Here is a 7,850-nt window from a genome sequence, read left to right on the forward strand (position 1 = left end):
CTTGGTCACAGGGACACGGTGATTGGCCAGTGATTGACAGCAAAGCACGCTGGGAAACGTGACGAACGGAATAGTATTTTGAGGGAACGCAATAGTATCTTGTGGGAACGGAATAGTATCTTGTGGGAACGGAATAGTATTTCGTGCGAACGACATAATAACCTGTGGGAACAAGATATATTTTTATATCTTAATGTCAGGACACGCGCTCCGTAGGATGCGAACAGTACGGCTGGATATCTCTGATATCCAAGCCTGTCCAGAAGAAGAATCTCTAAGCTTAGGTTTGCTTAAACGAATGAAAAAGAGAAAAGAATATTTCTTTTCTTTTTCTTTTTTTACAGAAATGTACAAAAAATACCTTTAAAAATAAAACGGATGAAAACACCCAACAATTTGTGGTGATTCAAATTTCCGGAGGGGAACTCCATCTGGTCAGGAGCTGAAAGCGTTGGTGTGTGGACGTTTGTGTGACCGGTGCATTTTTCCTGCTCTGAAACCGTTTTCTTTTTCTCCTGCAGAACAACAACAACAACAAGAAAAAAAGGAGACAAAAACCCGCCTGACCTGTGGTTCTCGTCTGGGGTTTGTTCCTGATTCGCTTGAGGCAAAGACTTGCAGAAAAGCCTCGGGCAGAGCAGAGCCGTCCCACGCTGTCAGAGGCGGGAGACATGCCGGCGTCTGTCCGCAGAATGGCGGGAAATTCCCCCACCACTCTCTGCTGCAAGAAATAAAACACAACAGGTGATTATTCCACTGAATGACTCTCTGATTCTGTTCATTTCTATAAATCTGTGCTGGAAAACCCGGTTGTAAAACTGCCTTCGGTGGAAAATGAGGTTCTAAAACCCCCTAATGGGGAGGCTGCTGTAGGGGGGGGGCTTGTGATTACGCGTGAAGCTGAAGCTGGCTGAGAGAAAAGCCGGCGTGACCTGCCACGGCCTGCTGACAGTCCGCCCCCACGAACACAGGTAGCCACAAATGAGCTCATTTAAAGGGAGACTGTTGTCGGTGCGGGGCTAAAAGTCAGAGCGGCGGCGCCGACAGGTGTCAGAGAACCAAACAGCATCTTCACTGCCGCACTCATTTCACACCCACACTTTTCCTCAGGTGCTCTGCTTATTGAGCCGCAAATGTAACACTTAGGATGTTTTGTGTGAAGTCCTGCTCAAAAACAAAGGCATAAAAAAAAACAGTCATTTTCAGAGAGAGGCTGGTGAAACTTAACACTTCTGTCATTTTCCTTCAGGACTTTCAGGCTTAAAGACAGAAATTCACATAAAAAAAGATGTTTTTTTATTTGATTGAAACAGATCTATCTTTGGATCTCGGCTCATTCTTGAGTTGAATTGTTTTCTGTTTTTTTTTAACATTTTGAGGATTTTTGTCTCTTGCTCATAGACTTAGTCAGAACTGGGCTCTGTCTTTGTAGGTGTAGTGGTCTCTTGTCTTGCTTTTGTTTTTTTAGATTGGATTATGTTTTTATGTAAAGCACTTTGGAAAAGTGCTAAACAAATCATATTTGGTTCATTAGATTTTCTTTCTTACAGGTGGATACGGGCCGTCTGCGGATGAAAAGACGAAATATCAAAGCACAACAAAGGAACATTCCAACCTTCATGATGTCCACAGAAGTGGAACGATCCTCAAGAACCTGCACCCCCACTGAAGCCCCAATCCAAATCTCCCACTCCCATCCTCTTCTGATCTATTCTCAAAGCGTTCCCGTTGGTCTTTTAATGACGACGATACAGTTTTTAGCCAAAATCCCCAAAAACCTGAACTGTTTTCTAGGACTTAGTTTCTGCAGAGCGGCAGGAGTCACCTTTGAGTCGTGGGCGGGACCGTTGGTGCGGAGCAACCCTGTCTCCATTCTCCTCCCCGTTGCTGAGAGCTCTCTGTTTACACTCCCCACCGCACACGGATCCATTTATCTGCGTTAGAATGGGGGCGGAGTTTGTGGCATATTTTCAACGTCGTGAATCTTTTATAAAAAAATCATTTTTTAATCTTTATGCATTTTTTCATTCCTGAACTTTTCCTGCTTAACTGCAGATTTTCAGTTTCCCTCAAATCCAAAGAACCTAAAATAAAGTAGAGGATTCTTGTCCTGGGAGCTTCTTCTGATAAAAAACATTCCTTTATTTGAACACTTTTGTTAATATTAACTTCAAAATGAGTTTTTTAAAAATTATTATTCATGTATTTTTTTCACCCTTTGATTTTTCTTCTTCTTTTTTTAAACATTTCATCACAGGTAAACATTTTATGAATGCACATTTAATGAATGTTTCTTTTGGATACATGTGTTTTCCAAATACTTCAAATGGACGTGAGTTTGTCTATTAATTTATTTTTTCTCCCAAACAGCATCAAGTGGAATTTTCTCTGGATCTGTTTGGAGAAGGGAGGCAGAGAACAAACTGCAAATACTGAAAATATATCAAAGTTGGTTGTTGGATCGCCGTTTATGATCAGTGGAACAAATTCTCATCCTGGGTGTTTTACTGCTGTTGTTCTTCTTGTTTGTCAGTGTGAGCATCGCACGTCTGCATCATGCTGGCGGTAAATTATGGGATGGGTCTGAACTGCACGGAGCGTTGTGACGTCTTCATACCTGTCTGCTCTCCAGAAAACAACAACAACCACCACCGACAATCAAGCGACGAGTCTAATTAGAGCCGCAAAGTGCAAACAATGGCGCCAAGAGGCTCCTGGTATTCAGCCAGCTGATTCCTCCAGCTGTCTGTCATCTCTGCTGCCATGACGACACATCAGAACGCAGAGCGGACATCTGAGAGACGAAGACGTGTCCTGAACGTTCCAGCGGGCAAAGGTGACGACCAATTAAATGTTTGGAAATGACTGGAAGTTTCTGCCTCAACGTGACCAACAGTGACCCCCCCCCCGTGAGATTTCTGAATCTGAATCTCTGACCGTCACAAACATCAGAGGAACATTTTCCTGCAAAACAAAGAGAACTTTTCCTCTTAGCTGTTTTGTTTTTGTCCACATTACAAGTGTTGGATCGCACATCTTTGTGTGTGTTTCTGTGTGTGTTCATGTGTGTGTGTGTGCGCTCCAGCTCCCCTGCTGACAGCGTGTGGGTGAAACATGGCAGTTGTGCATATTGTCTGTTATGTCACACAGACACACACTATCGCACATATTCGCCTTGCACTGTCAATGCCCGGCTATCTTGTGTGAACAGGTCGCCAGCGCCGCCGCAGCGCTGTGTCATGCTCGGTCGCCTTGGAGACGCCTCCAGATCATCATTTAGCACGGACGGGGTGAAGAGGGTTCCTGCGCGTGTCCCGCTCGGGTTTTGGTTAAATGAGAGCGCGGCTTTGGAGTGTAAATTGGAGGTTATCCGGTGGACGTTCTCTTAACTCTTCTCTTGGCTCTAACAATGTGTGAATTTGCTTTTTTGTGAGAACTTTTCCTCCTCATTAGTTGGTGAGTCTGTGTTCAGGATGCAATTGAAGACCATTCATTGTCAAGCACCAACATTAAAAGACAAAATAGGGAAAATCTTTGCTGTGTACATTATTTAAAGACTGATGAAAATGGCGTTTTTGGTGATTTGAACATGTTTCTCTTATAATGGAGGACATATAAACAAACGTAACATTTCATTTCTTTATCTAAATCATTGTGAATCAGTAGCAGACGAAAGAAATGCAGTCTGAAAAAGGTCGTATTTGCTGGGTGGGGCCTCAAGCGTTTTGAAACTCTACGGCTGGAAAGCCCTCGTATTGCTCGCCATTTTTGTTGCACCGCTAATGTTAGGCTGGGGGGTTGTGAGGGGCGGTAAGCTAGCGGGAGAGAACATAAACAAAGGGATGACGGGAAGACGACGACCTACTCCACGCCAACAGCCCCGCCCACAACTTAAAGCTGAATTTTTAATGAACTCCTGCCGCTCTGCAGAAACTATGTCCTGGAAAACGACGCAGATTTATTTTGGCTAAAAATTGCATCTTTATAATAAAAAGACCCCTGGCAACACTTTGAAAATAGAAGTTATTTTTCTTTGTTTTTACCCAAAATGAAGTTATCCAAGAAATTATCCAAGGGGCACATGAAGTTTTCTCTCTTTCTTTTTTTTTCATTTTCATTCTTCAGATTTTCTGTTGATTTGTGGAAATGAAAAGATATAAAAAAAATTAAAATAGAAAAATATAATTTCAGAATTGTTAAAAAAAGTTTTGTCAAAACTTAAAACAGGGAAAACTGTCACTTTTAGGGTTACCAGTGTACATAAACGTTTTTTGGGTGATATGGGGGGACTTCTGGTTCCGGTAGTGTCTGCAACTGGGTCCACTTGAATTTTTCAGGCTGTTGGCAGCAGAAAAAAACAGCATATGGGGGGAAGAGGGAGGGGGGGTATGTGGTGACTAAGATAGATATTCTTTATTGATCCCACATTGGGGAAATTCAATTTAAAATTAAATAAATAAAGTAAAAACACAGAATATACAGATGAGCTATGGATGTATAAAAACAGGTTTGTACATGCATATTTAAATTGTGGCATTGTACAATCTCACAGCTGTTGGGATGAATGACCTGCGGAACCGTTCCTTCCTGCATGGGGGGTGTATCAGTCTTCCACTGAAGGAGCTGTTCAGAGCCTCCACTGTCTGATGTAGTGGGTGAGAGGTGTAGTCCATGATGGATGTTAGCTTGGCCAACATCCTCCTTTCACCCACTTCCTCCACAGAGTCCAGTGGGCAGCCCTGGACAGAACTGGCCCTCGTGACCAGCTTGTTCAGTCTCTTCCTGTCCCGGTCTGTGCTGCCTGCTCCCCCACAGGCCACGGCGTGGTGGATAACAGAGGCCACCACAGAGTCATAGAAGGTCCTTAGGAGAGGCCTGCACACTCCAAAGGACCTCAGTCTCCTCAGAAGGTGGAGGCCACTTTGGCCCTTCTTATACAGGGCATCGGTGTTTTGGTGTCAAGTTTCTTGTTGAGGTGAACACCCAGGTACTTAGAACTGTCCACTACCTCAATGTCCGAGCCCTGGATGCTCACCGGTGTGTATTGTGGTGTTCTCCTCCGGAAATCAATCACCATCTCCTTTGTTTTACTGGTGTTCAAGCACAGGTGATTACGCTCACACCAGTCCACAAAGTCCTTGATGACTGACCTGTACTCCAGCTCGTTCCCCCCCGACACACAGCCGACAATGGCCGAGTCGTCAGAGAACTTCTGGAGGTGACAACTGCCAGTGTTGTATGTAAAGTCCGAGGTATAGAGGGTGAAGAGGAACGGTGAGAGCACCGTCCCCTGAGGAGCACCAGTGCTGGAGACCACCACCTCCAACACACAGTTGTGTAGCCTCACATACTGTGGTCTGTTGGTGAGATAGTCGGTCGTCCATGCGGTCAGTCGTACGTCCACTCCAGCCCCTTCCAGCTTCTCTCTCAGCAGAGCTGGCCAGATGGTGTTGAAGGCGCTGGAGAAGTCAAAGAACGTGACCCTCACAGCGGTTCCAGATTAAGACAGAGAGCTTCCGCTTTCAGCCGGTTCCTTACTCCAGAAAAAAACAAAAATATTTAGTGGACAAACATCAGACAAATATGACTAAAACGTGAATTTACCTGAAGGTTTTTGGGGGGGTTGAAATGGGAGGGCAGCTTAGGAAAGGTGGCACTGACCCCGCCTCCCTGTCTTCATACTGGGCATCTTTTGACGGAGCGACTGGAAACAGGAGTTGACCTTAAAAGTGTGATGGATGAGTGCGCTGCATGCAGAATGCTGAAGCCCCTGTTGGCTTGATGCTTAAGGTCAGAAAGCAATGACAGAGATGGGAATGGGGGGGGGGGGGGGGGGTCATGTCTCTGCGACTTGACCCCCCAGTGCCTCATCACAACTGTGTCTCCGCCCCCGCGTGCGTCTGTGCAGTCGGACTTGTCACTGCGAATTAGGCGGCCTCACGCAGCAGTAATTGCTTTCTGGGGGAAGGTTTTCAGGCTGACATCAGGAAGAGGGTGTCTTCCTCCTCCTGTTAATTAAGTCCACGGTCAGAGTCAAAGAACGCCGCCGTGTTGTTCCACCCAAGAACAATGGCATTAAGGAGGACCGCCACTTAAAAAGTTTTCGCTTCACTTTGTCAGGTCATTGAGAAGCTGTCCAACCTGCCGGCGTGCCAGGCGAGGACGCGCACGTCTCATTACCAGAGAAGATGAGGGGATAATGGGCCGGATAAACCGACGCCGCTGCACCTGGTGACGTGGCGGCGGCGTGAAAAAAACGGCAAGCCGCTGGGCTGTTGGGCACACGGCAGCCGGCAGGTGTTTAAACTTTTATCCCGCTGATGAATTTTTGATGCCGCACGCCTCTAAATTGTTGGCAAAGGAAAGGAAAAAGGGATTTGTGCACTAATATCTTTGCACATATTCAGTCGTTACGAATTCATTATGGGCAGCAAGTTCAAAGATGTTGACTCACTAAATAGTATTCTGATGCAGAAAAGGATTTACTGGAGGCGGTTTTGCAAATAGATTAGTGAATATGCATCAGGAAATGTGTGACTTTCGCATTTAAAAACAAGAGTTGTGTGTTTGTGTGTCTCTGTGAGGAGATGCGTCCATGGAAGCTACGCTTCCTCATTTCTGATTGAAGAAAACAAGGCTGTTTGAAATTTCTACATTCTAAACAAAGACCCGAGGAGGAACACCGCCTGATTCTGCTGCAGACTGTCGGGGAAAAGAAGAGAAAACGCTGACTTGTTGACTTTGATTTGATTTGATTTGATTTATTTCAAGCATTGTAGTCAAAGCAATAAAGAATTTACACATATTTTTCAAACTCATCACAGAAATGTTGAAATGCATAGATTACAAAGACAAAAGATAAAACAAAAAGTCACTTAAATCACATTTGCTTAATTAAATAAAGAGATAATTAACTAAAGTTAAGTAGAGTTTGATTTATTGCTTGAAAAGGAGCGGGAAGAAGCGAATTTATATAATCCCATTCCTACTGAGTTCATTGATTTGATCTGGTTCTGATCTGATAGATTCTCTTCAAGTAACAAAATCCAGTGTCTAGTAATGATTTATCTTCAGAAAACAGTCATTCATGATTTCAGTAAACAGTAACGGTATAACCATTTGTAATGTTCATTGATTATCATTAGAACACATGATCACATTAAACCAGTAATTATTGCTACACATTACAGATCAAATAAACAAAATCAATAGTTACTGATTGTAATTAAAACCTTTCAGTAATAATTAATGCACATTAGAAAGGAATACTCATTGGTTGTGATTAAAAGAGCTTTGATTATTTTACCACAAACAAGTTCACTCATGGATTTGGAATTATTCAATCACCTGTTGATCCTTGTCTTCATATCCTGAAATCAGAGTTTCTTTCTACATTTTCTTGAATATTTGATCATTTTTGAGCTCATTACTGAACCCGTTCCAGAGTTTAAACAAATGTTGGGTTGATTGATGACATTGATGAACGTTTTCTATTAAAACATTTCTACACTTTTTGGTCAAAAAGTCCAAACTAAACATTTTATTGACATTGTTTTGTAAAACAAAGCAGGTCCTAAGGTCCATTTGATTGTTTTTAACGGTGAGATTTGTTTGGTTTGGGGAGATGAGTAAAAATCAGAGTAAATGGGAGAATGTTGTGTTTGTTGACTTGGTTTCCAAGCACTCATTCGTTAAGCTGAACAGCCAATTACAGCCATCCTCCACAACCGATCGACTGAGAATATTGACGAGGTCTGACCGTGAGGGTATTGCTTTCCACCACGGGGGAGGCGAGGCAGGGAGATGTTCACACATCGGACGTTCCGGCGGAAAACCTGTCCGTCCGGGTT

General features: G+C 43.7%; 1 long non-coding RNA gene across 3 annotated transcripts in view; it reads left to right on the plus strand.

Moving 5' to 3' along the window:
- LOC110016927 overlaps window positions 1–3,531 on the plus strand; it is a 38,721-nt gene extending 35,190 nt beyond the window's left edge. For 2 of the 3 annotated variants that reach the window (XR_002292242.1, XR_002292245.1), the window contains 3 exons: window positions 522–744; window positions 1,551–2,257; window positions 2,371–3,531. This is a non-coding gene — a long non-coding RNA (uncharacterized LOC110016927). The remainder of the gene's footprint in view (window positions 1–521; window positions 745–1,550; window positions 2,258–2,370) is intronic. The other variant, XR_002292243.1, reaches the window with a different exon arrangement.
- Window positions 3,532–7,850: the final 4,319 nt, after the last annotated feature.

This window comes from Oryzias latipes, chromosome 17 (genome assembly GCF_002234675.1).
Source record: "Oryzias latipes chromosome 17, ASM223467v1".
Taxonomy (NCBI): Eukaryota; Metazoa; Chordata; class Actinopteri; order Beloniformes; family Adrianichthyidae; genus Oryzias; species Oryzias latipes.